This window comes from Bufo bufo, chromosome 6 (assembly GCF_905171765.1).
Source record: "Bufo bufo chromosome 6, aBufBuf1.1, whole genome shotgun sequence".
NCBI classification, from domain to species: domain Eukaryota; kingdom Metazoa; phylum Chordata; class Amphibia; order Anura; family Bufonidae; genus Bufo; species Bufo bufo.
In genome coordinates, this window is record NC_053394.1 from 387,247,860 (window position 1) to 387,266,894 (window position 19,035).

Consider the following 19,035-nt stretch of genomic DNA (forward strand, 5'->3'; position numbering starts at 1 on the left):
GGGAGTGAAGTTACCTCAGTTAAGATGGCTGCCAGGGAGAAAATGGGATTAGTTAAGATGGCTGCCGGAGAGTCAGTGGGATTAGTTAAGATGGCTGCCGGGGCAGAAGCTGGTACTGTCACGGCGGGGAGTGGGGGAAATTCCCCACCGTATAATGTCACCAGGTACTAGGCCATAAACAGGGATAGGGAGCAGGTCACCTCCTACAGCCGCCCTAATCCTATCCCTGACCTCCTGACTGTATGAGCCGCCTTCGATGGTAGGGGGGCTCATACTCTTGAACCTGGTGACATTATACAGTGGGGGGGGGTTCCCCACTCCCCGCCGTGACAGTATGTCCAACTAGGATGCCCTCACACAGGTAAGACAGGGATCTCAAGTCTCCCGGACGTTCAGGGAGTCTCCTGCTATTAGATAGCGGCTCCCTGACACCCGCATGTGAGACAATATATCCCGGGAAGGTTTATCTCAGTCAGATAGCAGAGCAGAGAGATAAGAGAAGTGACAGGACAGAGTTTAGATTACAGGTTAAATTAACCCTTTAGGGTCAAATTGGCTTCTCAAGGAGATATATATGTTAAAGGCATCTCTTCTGTCTCATTCAGTAGCTATATAACTATTGAGAGAGATGTATTTTTTTGAAAATACATTTACACATTTAACCCTCCATTTTAATTATATTATTTACCCCAGTGTTAAATTCACACCCCCTGGATGCTTTAATCATATATATAAATATGATAATTTGGGGCAGGGTAATGAGCCCAGTCCTCCACACCATAGAGCAGTGTGCAGATACTGCATATGTTTGGAAAATGTAATAAAAAGTTTGTGTGAAAAAAAAAAAAGAAAACCTCCCTGAAATGAGAAGTGCACCTCCCTGAAATGAGTTTTTGCAGGTTGGGATGTCTGGGTAAGATAGACATCCAAAGAGAGGAGCAGAGCTCCTACACATATGCATGCAAACAACAAACTGACCTTCACGCTCACAACAACAAGAGAGCTAGAGGCCACACCCAGCTCCACCAAGCACACATCTTAACCCCGAACACACAACTTAAAGGGGAAGTGGCAAAACATGCACAACAACATGTTGCCACCAGCAACAAGCATGCACGGCAAAAGTGTCATGGTCCACTACACCAGACCATGACACAGCCGTGACACTCCCTCCCCTCAAAGCCCTCCCCAAAAAATAACGGGGAATAAATAAAAAAAAGGGCAGATTTTGTGTCAGCACATCCCTCAAAACTGCCGCCAGCATGCCAGGACCACCAACTAGGTCCCCGGCAGCCAGCCAACAAGCAGTAAGGAGAACCCATAGTGAACACAGCGTCCATCTCAGACACAGTTCACACTCTGGGTGGCAATCAGCAAGCATTCCCAACCAGCACACAGCCAGTACACCAAAGGAATGCTGCCAGCAACCAGCCCAAGAAACAACTGAGAACGGAACGAGGGGACACACCAACACAAGCAACGGTTCAACAACAAAGGCAACACCAGTTACCCCGAACCGCGCCGTTAACAGTAACTCCCCTTTCACCCTCCCTCCGGAGGATAAGCATGTGCGCCAGAAAATGGCAGGCGACACATGCTGAGCCCTCTTTCGAAGGCCCCAAGCGGAGAGGCTTAGTTGGACATACTGTCACGACGGGGAGTGGGCGAAATCCCCCACTGCATAATGTCACCAGGTTCGAGAGTATGAGCCCCCCTACCATCCCCGTTTACGGCCTAGTACCTGGTGACATTATAGGGTGGGGGGTTTCCTCCACTCCCCGCCGTGACAGGTACATAAGGTGTACCATCCTGTGCGATAACCGGGTACAAGGAGTTGGTTTTGCCGCTCCACAGCTGTACCAGACATTCCTCCCTGTGGGATTCTGGCAATGACATACTCCACAGATCCACCCCTCCGGAGACTGAGGGGGCTGATAATATGGTGGGGTCGTGCCTGCTGAAGCATCGCTGAGTCCTCCGGCGCCATTTTAGGGGCTGTGTTGGCGGCATGTAAAGGTAATCATTTGTCTTTTCATCATAAATTTCTCTGCAGCCTAATTTCACCATCTCCCTGGCTGCTCTATACCATGCTTCTGCATCCTTCAGTACCTTGTTATCTTTCTCCTCATAAATTCCTGTGATCTTAATGAATTTCTCTCCTTCTCTCTGAGACAATCAGGTGGTCGGAGTACCTGCCAGATGCTAAGATGTCTGCCCCCATTTTCTTCTCTTCTTCTTAAGTCTTCATTATACTGAATACTGTACACGGCTCCCAGCCGGAAGGCTTCTAATGCCGCCCGCACTGTCAGTCTCTCTAAGTTATCTTTACATGTACATTCAATCTGAACACTTTCCTAACTCCCTGAAGCTACAGGACAGCTACCGATAACCTGTTCTCTCCTTCTGGGAAGGGACTTCAGTTATACTCCATGACATGACAGCCCGTGCTTTATACCTCTGACATATACAGAAAAGCTGAGGCTTCCAGAGTCCAGAACGAAGCCGGAAGAAATCCCACCCAGAGAAGACTTCATGGCCTACAGAGAAGCAGCTCCATGTCTGCTCTCACCTCCTCACAGCAGGACTTCTTCACTTCTATTACGTCCTCTCTGTCCCACAACCCCAAATAATTATTTCATACCTTTACCTCTCTGCCCCCCGTACCCCGTCTGACACCCCTCATCTCAGCTGAGGACTATGCCTCTTATCTCTAAACCATCGGCAGCGTTAGATGAAGCTCGGAGCCGCCGTCCTCTCAGCCTCTCTACGTTACTACTCGCTGCTCTTCCCACATAACCTGCTTTACCGCTGTCACTGAGGACAACCTTCCCGCCTTCTCCCCATCCCCCGTCACACTAATCACCGCTTTACCTCTCCGAGCCTGTCCTGCCTCCGATCACAATCTGTCCGACATTTCCGCCGTTCAATGATACAAGACTGAAACAAGGGAACTTATCTCCTGTCCACTGATTGTGGGGTCCATCCGCTGGGGGGCCCCTGCCAGTCAGGAGAACGGGGCCCATGTTCCCCCATTGGAATGGAGCAGCAGACAAGCTCAGATCAACTACAAAGAAAATCCCCAGCGATAAGACACAGCGCGGCCATTTATGTGCTAACACTAGAAATAACAGAAGAGAAGGTTATTCCTCCTTTTCCCCCACAGCGGAAATCCTACATCTGCCCCGACATAAGGTATCGCTGACATCATTTCTAATAACTGATATGGAGAAAAGGGACAGAGTTACCCCTAAACATCTCCTGAGCACACACAGAGCCCCGATACCAGCAGATTACATCGCCGGCTCTGCTACATGGACATGACAAAGACTCCGCTGTAGTAACTGAACATTACACATACACAGCTCTGCTGCACACACTGATACAAGTCTTCAGAGGCATATTACACATAAACAGCTTGGTTGTATGCACATACAGCTCAACTACACAGACATTACACGGATACAGCTCATCTATACAAACATTACAGGCTTACAGCTCTGCTACATACAGACTGGAATTCCACACAGCACAGCAGAGTCTCACACAGAGCAGATAAACCTGGTCATGTGATCTCCATGACTCCTCCCACACCTGATCACATGGTCATGACATCATCACAGGTCCTGTACCTTCTCCTGCAGCATAACCTGACTCCTCCCACACCTGATCACATGGTCATGACATCATCACAGGTCCTGTACCTTCTAATGCAGCACAGCCTGGAGCCCGACTACTGCATGGTGGTAGAAATTACAGCCCAGGAGGCTCCATAGTGAAGGGTTGTCAGAGGAGGACACACCTGCCCCCAGGTAAGTGGAACACTCATCACATCCACACATATAAGGCTCCACAGCCACAGAGATACACAGCTCCATCCGCCCTTAAGTCCAAGTTCACACTTCAGTTATTTCCTTCAGTTATTGAGCCCAGACCAGTAGTGAAGCTACTCAGAGATCAGGTGTAATGGGAAGATCTGCACTTGTCCTGTGTTTTTCTCCCACACCAGGTTTTGGCTCACAATAACTGATGGAAATAACTGATCAAATAACTGAAGTGTGAACTCAGCCTAATCTACAAATTCCAGAGAACATGAAGCAGGAAGTAAAGACGCAGCTTCTGGGGCAGGACACCAGCCTAAAGATAATAACATAAAATACAAATCACAAGAGGTTGGTTCTAGTATACAATGCATTTCAAGGGCGGCCTTCCTCAGGTGCAACAAAAGCCAGGAGCAGGGGGCGTTATATAGAAGACATATCCAGGAGATCTCAGAGACGTGGACTGGAACTGGGGACATTATATAGAAGACATATCCAGGAGATCTCAGAGACATGGACTGGAGCAGGGGGCGTTATATAGAAGACATATCCAGGAAATCTCAGAGACGTGGACTGGAGGAGGGGGCGTTATATAGAAGACATATCCAGAAGATCTCAGAGACGTGGACTGGAGGAGGGGGCGTTATATAGAAGACATATCCAGGAGATCTCAGAGACGGGGACTGGAGCAGGGGGAGTTATATAGAAGACATATCCAGGAGATCTCAGAGACGTGGACTGGAGCAGGGGATGTTATATAGAAGACATATCCAGGAGATCTCAGAGACATGGACTGGAGGAGGGAGCGTTATATAGAAGACATATCCAGGAGATCTCAGAGACGTGGACTGGAGCAGGGGGCGTTATATAGAAGACATATCCAGGAGATCTCAGAGACGTGGACTGGAGAAGGGGACGTTATATAGAAGACATATCCAGAAGATCTCAGAGACGTGGACTGGAGGAGGGGGCGTTATATAGAAGACATATCCAGGAGATCTCAGAGGTGTGGACTGGAGGAGGGTGCGTTATATAGAAGACATATCCAGAAGATCTCAGAGACGTGGACTGGAGCATGGGACGTTATATAGAAGACATATCCAGGAGATCTCAGAGACGTGGACTGGAGCAGGGGGCGTTATATAGAAGACAAATCCAGGAGATCTCAGAGACGTGGACTGGAGGAGGGGGCGTTATATAGAAGACATGTCCAGGAGATCTCAGAGACGTGGACTGGAGGAGGGGGCGTTATGTAGAAGACATATCCAGGAGATCTCAGAGACATGGACTGGAGCAGGGGGCGTTATATAGAAGACATATCCAGGAGATCTCAGAGACGTGGACTGGAGCAGGGGGCGTTATATAGAAGACATATCCAGGAGAGCTCAGAGACGTGGACTGGAGGAGGGGGCGTTATATAGCAGACATATCCAGGAGATCTCAGAGACGTGGACTGGAGCAGGGGGTGTTATATAGAAGACATATCCAGGAGATCTCAGAGACGTGGACTGGAGCAGGGGGTGTTATATAGAAGACATATCCAGGAGATCTCAGAGACGTGGACTGGAGGAGTGGGCGTTATATAGAAGACTTATCCAGGAGATATCAGAGACATGGACTGGTGCAGGGGGCGTTATATAGAAGACATATCCAGGAGATCTCGGAGACGTGGACTGGAGCAGTGTAGATCCCGAATATTCTAATTGCAAATTTTTATTGCAAATTTTCCATGCAAACAGCTACACTAATAAGCTTATCATAAGACTCATAGTCTAATATTCTTGTCAGAAGACTATTAAACCAATCCAATAGATGGCGCTTTTGAGTTTTGAACAGCGCCATCTATTTCGTAATCTTCTGACAAAACTATTAGTCTTGTCATAAGACTATGAAACCAATAGATGGCTCTCTTCATAACTCAATAGCGCCATCTATTGGTTTTCATAGTCTTATGACAGCTGAAAAACAAGGCAGATTCTGCTCATTTGCATGTCTTTCCCATATGCCCATGTTTATGCAAATGAGTTTTTACATGACAAAACTGTATAGAAAGGTTATTGATTATTATGTTAGGACAATCAGAAAACATTTTTGCCCTAATGATATTGATCTAGGTGTGCAGGTCCACCTAAGCCATCCAACAGATGCAAAATCATTTTGAGGTTTACTGGTTCTCAGTCAGATGAGAGCTGGTTTGGTATATCTCATAGTGCACAAGGCTGCCATTGTAAGGTATGATGGCTGTTATCTGTCTCATGGATAGATTAACAGCTTGCACCTACCTGGCTTTTGGCAACCTTGGAGCCTAGCCATGCTCCCTGTGAAGGAGCCCAGCACCGCCTGCGTCCTCCGAATCTCCTCCCTGCTCACAAAGTTAGATCGCCGTAATCTCGCGATGCGTGAGCTCGCACATGCGCAGTTCCTTCCCTGAGGCTGATGCCAGCACAGGGGAGGAACACTATGCCGGCACTGCGCATGCGCGAGCTCACACATCGCGAGATTACGGCGATCTAACTGTGAGCAAGGAGGATATTCGGAGGATGCAGGTGCTGGGCTCCTTTACAGGGGGCGTGGCTGGGCTCCAAGAAGGTTAGTACAGCCCCTTGGGCTCCTTACCAGGCTCATTTACATATCTATTAAATAATTTTTTAAACACAATAAAAGCACACAGCGCTATGGGACAGGTATATTGCGGACATGCTAGCGGCGATCTAGCCGTGATTGTCCGCAGCTTTATAGGCTAAAACAAGGTGATAGAATCCCTTTAACTCCCTAAGCTCCCGCTGTCAATCTGGTGACGCTCGTGGCACTGGTAGTATTTCTGAAAACACTACCTTGGAGGTCCTGGACTTGAGCTTCTCTCCTAGTTCCCTAAAATCATTTTTAAGGACCTTCCATCTCCCCCTGACTTTGTCATTGGTGCCAATGTGTACCATGACCGCCGGGTCTTCCCCCGCCCCACCCAGCAATCTGTCAAAACGATCCGCAATATACCGAACCCGAGCATCCAGAAGACAACACACTGTTTGGCATTCACAGTCTCGGTGACAGATGACCTTGTCTGTCCTCCTAATAATAGAGTCCCCTACCACCAGCATCTGTCTGACCTTTGCTGCACGCCTTTTCTCAGGCCCAACACATAAGGTAGTTGATTGTGATAAGTAGGATTCGAGCCATTATTGAACTGACAGGAGTGGTGCCGGCCGATCTACTTCGGGATTGGGAATGCTAGAGGATGGAGTTTAGGCCAGAGGAGTTGGTGGGGGAGACGTTTAAAGGTGGAGAAGTTGTGAATTGACCTGATATTCTGGGGCAGAGTATTCCAGAGAGTAGGTGCAGCTCGAGAACTTGAAGACGGAGTGAGAGGTACGAATTATGGAGGTTATTAACCTCTTCAGGACACAGGGCGTACCTGTACGCCCAGTGTATTTCTGATCACCGCGGCGGGCGGTGATCGGAAGCCGGTGCCTGCTCAAATCATTGAGCAGGCACCTCGGCTAAATGCCCAGGGAGGGGTCCCGTCAATTCAGACCTGCGGTTTGCGGCTTTTACCTATTGCGGCGGGCGGTGCCATCTGGTCCCCATGCGGCTGTAGGGGAAAGTCGATGGCATGGAGGGCAGCGCGATGTCTAAGGAAGGCATCTGGCTGCCTTCCGGTGACGAGCCTGTGAGATCCAGCCCCCTGGATCTCACAGGCCCCGGAAGCTGTATGAGTAATACTCAATGTATTACTCATACAGCCAATGCATTCCAATACAGAAGTATTGGAATGCATTGTAAAGGATTAGACCCCCAAAAGTTCAAGTCCCAAAGTGGGACAAAAAAATTCTGTGAAAAAAAAAGTTGAAAAAATTTTTTGGGGGGGGAAACTTTATAAGTTTCAAGTAAAAATAAACAAAAACGTCATTTTCCCTAAATAAAGTAAAACAAAATTGGTAAAAAAGGGGGAGGAGTATACATATTAGGTATCGCCGCGTCCATATCGACTGGCTCTATAAACATATCACATGACCTAACTCCTCAGATGAACACCGTAAAAAAATAAATAAAATAAAATTAAAACCATTATTTGTCATCTTACATCACAAAAAGTGTAATAGCAACCGATCAAAAAGTCATATGCACCCCAAAATAGTGCCAATCAAACCGTCATCTCATCCCGCAAAAAATGAGACCCTACCTAAGATAATCGCCCAAAAACTGAGAAAACTATGTCTCTCAGAATATGGAGACACTAAAACATGATTTTTTTTTTGTTTCAAAAATGATATTATTGTGTAAAACTTACATAAATAAAAAAAAAAGTATATATATTAGGTATTGCCGCGTCCGTATCGACTGGCTCTATAAAAATATCACTTGATCTAACCCCTCAGATGAACACCGTAAAAATTTTAAAATTAAAACTGTGCTAAATAAACCATTTTTTGTCACCTTACATCACAAAAAGTGTAATAGCAAGCGATCAAAAAGTCACACGCACTCCAAAATAGTGCCAATAAAACCGTCATCTCATCCCGCAAAAATCATACCCTACCCAAGGTAATCGCCCAAAAACTGAAAAAATTATGTCTCTCAGGGACTATGGAAACACTAAAACATGATTTTTTTTGCTACAAAAATGAAATCATTGTGTAAAACTTACATAAAAAAAAAAAGTATACATATTAGGTATCGCCGCGTCCGTGACAACCTGGTCTATAAAAATAAGACATGATCTAACCTGTCAGATGAATGTTGTAAATAACAAAAAATAAAAACGGTGTTTTTTCTTGTTATCTTGCCTCACAAAAAGTGTAATATAGAGCAACTAAAAATCATATGTACCCTAAACTAGTACCAACAAAACTTCCAACCTATCCCGTAGTTTCTAAAATGGGGTCACTTTTTTGGAGTTTTTACTCTAGGGGTGCATCAGAGGGGCTTCAAATTGGACATGGTGTAAAAAAAAACAGTCCAGCAAAATCTGCCTTCCAAAAACTGTATGGCATTCCTTTCCTTCTGCGCCCTGCTGTGTGCCCGTACAGCAGTTTACGACCATATATGGGGTGTTTTTGTAAACTACAGAATCAGGGCCATAAATATTGAGTTTTCTTTGGCTGTTAACCCTTGCTTTGTAAAAGTAAAAAAAATATTAAAATCGAAAATCTGCCAAAAAAGTGAAATTTTGAAATTGTATCTCTATTTTCCATTAATTCATGTGGAACACCTAAAGGGTTAATAAAGTTTGTAAAATCAGTTTTGAATACCTTGAGGGGTGTAGTTTCTAGAATGGGGTCATTTTTGGGTGGTTTCTATTATGTAAGCCTCGCAAAGTGACTTCAGACCTGAACTGGTCTGTAAAAATTGGGTTTTTGAAAATTTCTGAAAAATTTCAAGATTTTCTTCTAAACTTCTAAGCCTTGTAACATCCCCAAAAATAAAATATCATTCCCAAAATGATCCAAACATGAAGTAGACATATGGGGAATGTAAAGTACCGTTATAACTATTTTTGGAGGTATTACTATGTATTATAGAAGTAGAGAAATTGAAACTTGGAAATGTGCAATTTTTTTACAAACTTTTGCTAAATTTGGTATTTTTTCATAAATAAAAAATATATTTTTTTTACTTCATTTTAGGCTACTTTCACACTTGCGTTGTTCTTTTCCGGCATAGAATTCCGTCACAGGGGCTCTATACCGGAAAAGAACTGATCAGTTTTATCCCCATGCATTCTGAATGGAGAGTGATCCGTTCAGGATGTCTTCAGTTCAGTCGTTTTGACTGATCAGGCAAAAGAGAAAACCGCAGCATGCTACGGTTTTATCTCCAGGTTAAAAAAACTGAAGACTTGCCTGAATGCCGGATCCGGCATTTTTTCCCATAGGAATGTATTAGTGCCGGATCCGGCATTCGGAATGCCGGATCCGTCCTCCCGGTATGCGCATGCGCAGACTGAAAAAAAGGTGAAAAAATAAATGCCGGATCAGTTTTTACCGGATGACACCGGAAAGACGGATCCGGCATTTCAATGCATTTTTTCGACTGATCAGGCATTTTTAAGACTGATCAGGATCCTGATCAGTCTTACTAATGCCATCAGTTAGCATACATTTTGCCTGATCCAGCAGGCAGTTTCGGCGATGGAACTGCTTGCCGGATCTCTCTGCCGCAAGTGTGAAAGTAGCCTTACCAGTGTCATGAAGTACAATAGTACAATATGTGACGAAAAAACAATCTCAAGAAGAAAGTTTGTAGAGAGATTGCTTATTAAAAAACATCACCCTCTCCCCAGCCACCTCCAACATGCAATCCCATGTAAACAACATCACCCCCTCAACATTCAGTCCCATGTAAATAACATCACTCCCTCCCACAGCCACCTTTAACACACATTCCCATGTAAATAACATCACCCTGCCCCAACCACCTCCAACATTCAGTTCCATGTAAATGGCATCAGTCCACTCCTCTCCAACATGCAGTCCCATGTAAATAACATCCCTCCCTTCAGCCCTAACAAACAATCCCAGTTAAATAACCACAACCCCCAGCATTACTCTGGCTCTCACACCAAATCTTTCCCTTCACTTACCTCTCCTCATGTACCAGATCTCACCACTGTTTCTTCCCCAGGACTTCTCTTCACTGCAGAGCGCCATCCTCTCCTGCACTGGTCACATGATGGTGACATCATCGCAGGTCCTCAACCTCTCCCTTCAGCACTGATCACATGGACTGTGATGTCATCACAGGTCCTTCAGCTCTTCCAATGCATTAGATTCAATTGTATTGCCGTCCAGTTGCATCTATCTGGCAGGCAGTACATTTGGGACCTGAGACAAAACATCTTTTGATCTAGAAACGCCTCTGCCCCTGCCTTTCTGTAAGTGTGATTTCCTCCTCCTTAACTTTTCTGTGAGGTCCGGAGCTTAAAACGAACATAGTGTGAAGTGAGGAAATGGACATCACAGCAATACTGTGATGGCAGATTTCACAGAAGTGATATGTTCCCTGCTTCTGAGTGAAATGAATCTAGCTGTGCAGCTGAAACAGGGAATAATATGTCTGAATAATATATTAGAGAAGCCCAATAAAGAAGCACAGCGATTATACAAACTTTATTCGAAACATTCTACATTTTTCAAACCAGCACCTGGATCTGAATACTTTCATACTAGCATGTCATTAAAATTTTTGTGTAACCTTATATGTATGTATCTGTATAAGCGCCACCTGCTGATTGTTCGGGGGTGTTGGGAGTTGGACCTCTACATTGAGATCATATTGAAGACCTATCCTGAGTACATGCTGGAGAAACTCTTTAATGACCGCTGTATTTCATCATGTCGCTTGTTAAAAATAAATCTATTAAACTACAACATCTGTGAGGTTGTGATGAGCTGCCAAAAACCAAATCTGCCAACACAATGTCTGTCTAGATAGAAATAATCTTTATGTATCGCCAACATATTCCGCAGCGTTTTACAATTACACTGATTGGACCTGTAGAATCCTCCACTGCTCCAGCACTGAGGCTCCTGTGATCTCCTTCAGTCCATTTATATCACTGCAACAACAATGTTGGTTGGAGCTCTGATGGCGGTATGTATGTCACCTGACCATTGAGGCATATGATGGTCTATGGTGGTCACGTGCTGTGGCATCACTGATGACGTCTTCTATTGGCTGTAGGGTCATGTGAAGATGTGACATACCATGAAACTGTCTTGACCTCACACATGTTTCAATCACTATAAAAAGAGAGAACACAACATCTACACTTTATTATCTCCTCCGTTGTCTCCTCTTATTATCCCCAGTTATTGTTTTTTACATGAGATTTTTTTTGGGGGGGGATTTTACATCGTCTCATCTTCTTTCCATTCAGGTTCCTACAATATAGGATCCGCTCAGTGGAGATCTTCTATATAAGATCCTTCTGCTGATTGCCCCCACAAGAATGGACAGGGACAAGATGGTGGAGAGTATAATAAATCTCACCCTAGAGATCCTCTTCCGGCTTACTGGAGAGGTGAGAGATTCTGATGATGTCACGTTGCATCATCTTCTCTATGTTACTAACAGATAGACATGACTGGAGAGGTGAGGGACTCTGGAGATGTATGGAGTGATAGTTATTACTGTGTCTCTCCATAACCAGGACTACACAGTAGTGAAGAAGACCTCAAGTGGGTGCTGTCAGGACCCTGTGTCTGAAAGATGGGGAAGAACCCTGAGCCCAATCATGGGGCCTCCACCTCACCCCCTGATACATGAGAAAATCGAGAGAGAGAAGATCCTAGAACTCACCAACAAGATGATTGAGCTTCTGACTGGAGAGGTGACACTGCTGGGAATGCTGGGACATTATAGAGGAAAGCTATGAAGGGATCTGGGTGATGACTGTATCATTGTGTTGTCAGGTTCCTATAAGGTGTCAGGATGTCACCGTCTATTTCTCCATGGAGGAGTGGGAGTATTTAGAAGGACACAAAGATCTGTACAAGGACATCATGATGGAGGATCACCGGCCCCTCACATCACCAGGTAATAGACATGACTAAATACACATGTCCTCTCATTATCATTATGTAAGGAATGAATTCAGTCACTGGATGTGTTTCCTACAGTTAAGGAAGAGATAAGAACACCGGAGAGATGTCCCAGTCCTCTTCTTCTACAGCATGGTTCAGAAGAACATCACAATGTCCCACAGCATGATCAGGTAGATGGAGATATGGTCTCATGAAATGTCCCCTATGACCTGTAGAAGGCTGTGAAGATCTTGTGTTCAGTCTTGTTTTATCCACCAGTATTATATGTTTTCTCCTTGTATAATGAGAAAGGTGGAGATGGCAGGATTACAGCTGACCATAGACATTACATGTTGTCTGCAGCTTCTCACAATTTTCTGCCTGTACAGACTTTTAAGATGGCCTTCCCAACATAGAGCCATAGGAATAGATTCTCCAGAATTGTTATTACATGGGGAATGCATGAAGCTATTAAAACAGTCATGTCAGGAGTGGTGACAGGTCCTCTTAAATACTGGTAACACAACCAGGACATTATTATTGCTGGGGACATTTAACTACTAGGACACTGTAGGGGGCCTTACAGGCTCTTTATAGCTATAGGGGTTTAGACGCTGCAGGTTTGTGTAGTGATCAGCGGCAGTGTACTACAACCCATTCAGATATATAATGGGGAGGGTGGGGGCCCTATCCAAAGTTTTTCCTGGGGTTCTTAGAACTCTAGTTATACCACTGTGTCCTTATACTATAGACAGTGATAGCAGAGTGTTCTAGAGGTGATAGATAATCAGTTCTCACCTCTCCTGTGTTCTCCCCTGTCCTTATACTGCGTACAGTATCTTCATTCCTGCAGTCATCCCAAAACTGGTAGACAGAACAGGAAGACAGCATTAAAGGGTTTGTTCAGGAATAAGTAACTTTTCACATGTGTCTGCAGCCTCTACTATGGAAAGAGCCATACGTACCTGCTACCCTTAGCTCTGGTTATGTGTGCCAGCTCCTGTGTGTCCATCTTCCAGTAAATGTTGTTTGCTTCCTCGCCGGCACAGGCATGGTCACCTGCTTTACTGCAGCCAATGACGGGCTTTAGTGGTGATGTGTCTCTTGTGGACATGTTACCCCTGAATCCAGTCATTGGCTGCAGCAGAGCAGATAATTATGCCCATTCCTAGGAGGTAAATAAACCACGGACCGAAAGAACTTTTGCTTACCGGCTTCACAGCCCTGGGGCGGCCAGCAAGGGCAACAGGTGCACAAACAATGTAATGTTATATACACACAATGTAATGTTAGGGATGGAATATAAGGGCTACTCTCCCTGCATTGCAAACTGGTTGGAATAATGAAGCAATCAGATTGGATTTATACAGGAGACCTGCAGATATTTGGGTCAGATAACTCCTGCTGTCAGGGCGTTTTTGGTCGTCTTTTCAGGTCATATAAAACCTTCCACACGACTTCTCCAACCGTCTGATGACTTCTACAATATTTCTTTCACAGCTTGTGAATCCGGGTGAAGATCTGAACAATATTAATCCTACAGAGACATATGTGAGGGGTGATGAGCAGAGTACAGAGGACATTCCTACAGATAACCGCCCAGGTGAGTAGTGACCACTAAGTAAAGCAGAGAAGACTCACAGATTCTACTCCTTCACTGGATGATACAATTTATGTTACATTTTTAGGTTCTGTCTTCTGTCAGTTTTTTCAGTGTTATATTCACCGATTCAGCTAAAATTCTAATTAAATATGGATGGAAATGTGACAGCGTTATAGGTGATATACAGTATGTATATGATACATATAGTCCATCCTCAGGAGAGGTCATTAATATCAGACCGGTGGTGGATTCAACTCCCAGCAGCCTTGTCGGTCAGATGTATGGAGAGGACACAGTGCTTTGCGTGGTCTTAGGCCTCTTCCTGGCCATGCAATGTGACGCTCATCGGTCATATGGCCTAGGCACAGATTTGTCCCATTCGAGTGAATGGGTCTGAGCTGCAATGCCAAGCACAGCTACTATTCAACAGACGGCACTGTGCCCGGAAAGCTGTGAGGAGGCTTTGTATTAACTGGAGCTCCGGTGAGCACTGAGGCTTCCTCAGACAGCTAATTGGTAGGGGTGCAGGTACCGGACCCCCGCTGATATTGATGACCTGTGCTGAGGAAAATCTTGGAGAACCCCTTTAATCATCTGCAAATGATAAATAAAAAGGGAAACAAATTATGCAAAACCTCTCTACCAATGATGTTACTAATGATTGTCTGAGGAATGTTCTGCCATGCTGAATGCATTTGGGCAAGCAAATCATCAAGATCTGTTGCTGGTACCTACAGTATCTCACAAAAGTCAGTCCACCCCTCACATTTTTGTCAATATTTTATTCTATCTTTTCATGGGACAACCCTGAAGACCTGACACTTTGATACAATGTAAAGTAGTCAGTGTACGGCTTGTATAACGGTGTAAATTTGGTGTGCCCTCAACATAACTCAACACACAGCCACTAATGTCTAAACCGCTGGCAACAAAAGTTAGTACACCCCTAAGTGAGAATGGCCAAATTGTGCCCAAAGTGTCAATATTTTGTGTGGCCACCATTATTTTCCAGCACTGCCTTAACTCTCTTGGGCATGAAGTTCACTAGAGCTTTACAGGTTGCCACTTGAATCCTCTTCCACTCCCCCATGACAACATACGTCTATTTTGAAAAGAAAACCTCTGGATATGGAGCTGAGCTTGTGCACTCACCTTCTTTGGTCGACCATGACGAGGCCTGTTCTGTGTGGAACCTGTCTTCTTAAACCACTGTATGGTCTTGGCCACCATGCTGCAGCTTGCAATTGCTGATTATCTGGTTCCCTACACCAGGTGCTTATCCGCGTCCTCCTGAATGGACATCCTCCTATCCCCAACAAAAACAGAGCAGATTGTTGCTTCCACTTTTTTAATCTCCTTTTATATGTGCAAACTGAAGAATTGCCATGTTGTCTTAAAGCTGATGAGCTTGGGCGAGAGAAGCTACATAGATCAGTTGGAAATCTGCATCAAGCAGCAAGTTTTCTTCTGGATTTCTCTTCTCCATCTACAACTGGACAACGTGGTTGGTGACAATGGAAAGAACATTGTGGCTGCACTTCATTTGGGGGAAATAACACATGTTTCCTGCATGGCGCACATCATAAATTTATGTGCTTTCATTTTTGAAAAAGTAACGTGGCTTGCAGATGGTATTGGTCATGTCCAGGGGACTGTCCAGCCATTCTTATGTGGCTAAAAAGGCCCTTCTGAATGTGAAGTGACAAAATGGTCTGCCTTTGTACAGTTTGAGTTCCACCTTACATATGCTGAAGCGTTGCTATGAGCATCGTAAAGAGATTAATGATTTACATGATGCATGAGACCACCACAGCAGAGCATATGTTATTTTGAGCGCAGGCAGTGGCAGCTCATCAGGGCCATATGTCACATACTCAACCCTTTCGAAGAGATCACCAGAGTAGGGACCAGCATTAACATGGCATCACCCTGATATTTATATTTGTACTAATGCTCAAGCTGATGCAACAAGGACTAGAGGAAGAACAACAACCTCCACAGGTTTCTGGGGATCCTGTAGCTGATAGGAACCTGGACGGACGAAGTCGCATAAAAGAGAAAGTGGAGGAAGAGAAGTTTGTGGTGCAGGGGGACATGGAGTTTTCCCAGGCACAGATAGGGAAGGAGGTTGGAGCTCAGTATGATGATAAATATGATGATGGCGACGATGACATTGGCCATGACCAACCATTGCAGTGGGGTCTTAAAGAACTGGGTCCCCAGGCATGCTGGTGAGCATGACAAACTGCATGCTTGGTTGCCTACATTCTGGCAAGCATGTGGTTGGCATCAAGCAAGGTGATGACTACTGGATAGCCATACTTTTAGATCATTGCAATCAAAGCAAAAAGGGTAGAATGTTTTACTGATGCCTGTCACCTGCATTTCTGTCCAGGAGTCCCATCTCCAACCTGGCTGAGTCAGAGACCTCCCGCCCTCTCTGGTGGTGCTACCCCTACAATAAGTCTCAGCAGCAGCAGCCAATTTAGTTTTCTTAATGGGATGGAAGTTTTCCATTTCATCCACCATGACGGCCCACATTGAGATTGACCCTTGACCTCTGTAGGGGCAGGAACACATAGAGAGTTTAAATTCCCCCCACCCCTCCACCTCCTCAGTGCTTTCCTGCCCCTACAGGGGCCAACATGTAGAGAGAGCCCTCCTTCCAGGAGGGTAGTAGCTTTATTCTCTTACAGGAATCTCCTGCTGGCCTCCCACGGCAGGGGCTAAGGCTGGCCAGCTTGGAGCAACAAGGACCCTCGTCTTAGCTTATGCTGAGGCCTGCGGTCCTTCCCTACCTCAGACTTCCTTCCCTCCTCTGGGTAATAGTCGGGGGTGCCGGCTTCACAAGGCGCCTCGCGCGCGGCGCTTGGCGTCCTTCCTCTCAGGTGACCGGCAGGAGGAGTGGTGCGGCGCATGAAGCGCATTAGAGGCGGGCCGGGCGGCGCACGTACCTTTTTCTACAAGCTGGTGCGGCGCAGGCTCACGCTGTCAGTCGGGGCGCTGCTTGATGACGTCAGACGGAAGGACAAGATTTTAAAAAAGCGCGGTTGTCAGCCTTTGCCTGCTGCACTGCGATGTCTGAAGCACCTACTCCTCGCCAGGAAGGCTCTGATCCTTCGGCCATCAGTACAGTGAGTCCCCTCTGGGGGGAAATTGTATTTTGAATTTTACTTCTGTTCCATTTCTAAGCATGGTATATCTGGTTGCTTCCTCCAGGGCAGCAAAGAATCTAAAACTAAAGCAAAGCTCTCAAAGTGCTGTGCATGCTCAAGAAGGTTACCTGAAAATTACAAAAAAAGGCTGTGTGCAAGCCTTGTACTGCCGAAATATGGAAGGAAGAGCAACCAGATATTCTGTCCGAAATGAAAACTTTTATTAAGGACGAAATCAGATCTTCTTTGGCCACTATGTCTGTCCCCGCTAGTGTCCCAACCCTCCCAAGAAATGCAAACTGTCGGTCGTCTCCTCATCTGAGGGCGAGGATGTAGAGGAAGCTTCCGTCACATCCAGACAGATTCCTGCTGAGGACCCCTTGTCAGAGGGGGAAATTTTGGAGGAGGACAAAAAATATTTTTTCTCCACAGACGAGATGGAGGATTTACTCAGAGCAGTCAGGTCCACAATGGGAATTGAGGATACCCCTAGACCCCGGACCGTCCAGGATGAAATGTTTGGCGGCCTTAGATCCAAGACTTCCATCGTCTTCCCTATAAACGAGAATATACGGGAAATGATTATGGAGGAGTGGTCAGATCCTGAGAAGAGATTAGGTGTCCCCAAGGAGTTCAGGAACTGACTCTGCTTTGATCCAGCAGAAAGCAAAATATATAATCAGACCCCCAAAGTCGACATACAGGTGGCTAAGGTTGTAAAGAAAACCGCTCTTCCCTTTGAGGATTCCTCCTAATTGGGTGATCCAATGGACAGAAAGGCAGACGGACTCCTAAAAAGATCCTGGGAGTCAGCAATGTTTGGGGTAAAAGCAAACATTGCAGCAACTTCAGTAGCCAGGGCTATGTATATATGGCTGGGGGAATTGGACGAACACCTAAAAAATAAGACCCCAAGAGAAGAAATCAGGGAGTCTATTCCACTCCTTCGTTCCGCCACAGCATTCTTAGCGGATGCCTCTGCGGAATCCATCCGTTTCTCAGCCAAAGACGCTGCTCTCTCTAACGCAGCCAGGCGAGCATTATGGATGAAAGCATGGTCAGGGGACAAGGCTCCCAAAGCCAAACGCTGTTCTATCCCATTTTCTGGGGAGTTTGTCTTTGGTCCCACTCTAGATAAGATTTTAGAGGGAGCGGCGGATAAGAAGAAGGGATTTCCGGAGGACAAGGAGTCTAGAAAGAAGCCCTTTCATCAGTTCCAGCCCCAGCAGAGGAAAAACTGGCAGGTGGAGCTATCCCAAAGGGGGAAGAGGGAGAGGCTTCATTCTCAATCCCCAAAACCGTCAAAATAAACAGCAATGACGCCAGAGTAGGGGGGAGACTGAAGGGGTTCTTACCATCTTGGGAGCAGATCACCTCAAATCCCTGGGTTCTAAACGTAGTCTCTCAAGGCTACAAGATAGAATTCACATCAATCCCCCCAAGAAGATTCTGCATCTCATCCCAGAACAAAACAGAGCTTCCAAAAATATGGCAGGGCGTCCGAGACCTCTTAGATCTAGGGGTAATTCAGAGGGTCCCGCAACTAGAACAAAGGAGAGGTTTCTACTCCAACCTCTTCCTAGTAAAGAAACCAGACCAATCCCTGCGAACCATCATAAATCTAAAACCTCTAAACAGATCCATCTTATACAGGAAATTCAGGATGGAAACCATCACATCCACTATTCCCCTAATCCAGAAAGGAGCGTTTATGTCGTCAATCGACCTCAAAGACGCATACTACCATATTCCTATTCATCATCTTTCTCAAAAGTACTTAAGATTCTCCCTAAAAGGGCCGGATGGCTTGATCCACCATTTTCAATATGTCGCCCTCCCTTTCGGCATCTCCTCGGCCCCCAGGGTCTTCACAAAGGTGGTAGTGGAAATGGTGGCCTATCTTCGTCAGGAAGGTATAACAATTATCCCATACCTAG

General features: G+C 45.6%; 1 pseudogene; it reads left to right on the forward strand.

The window, feature by feature from the left end:
• The window catches only part of LOC121005750, a 148,084-nt pseudogene that overhangs the window by 98,513 nt on the left and 30,536 nt on the right, over window positions 1-19,035 (forward strand).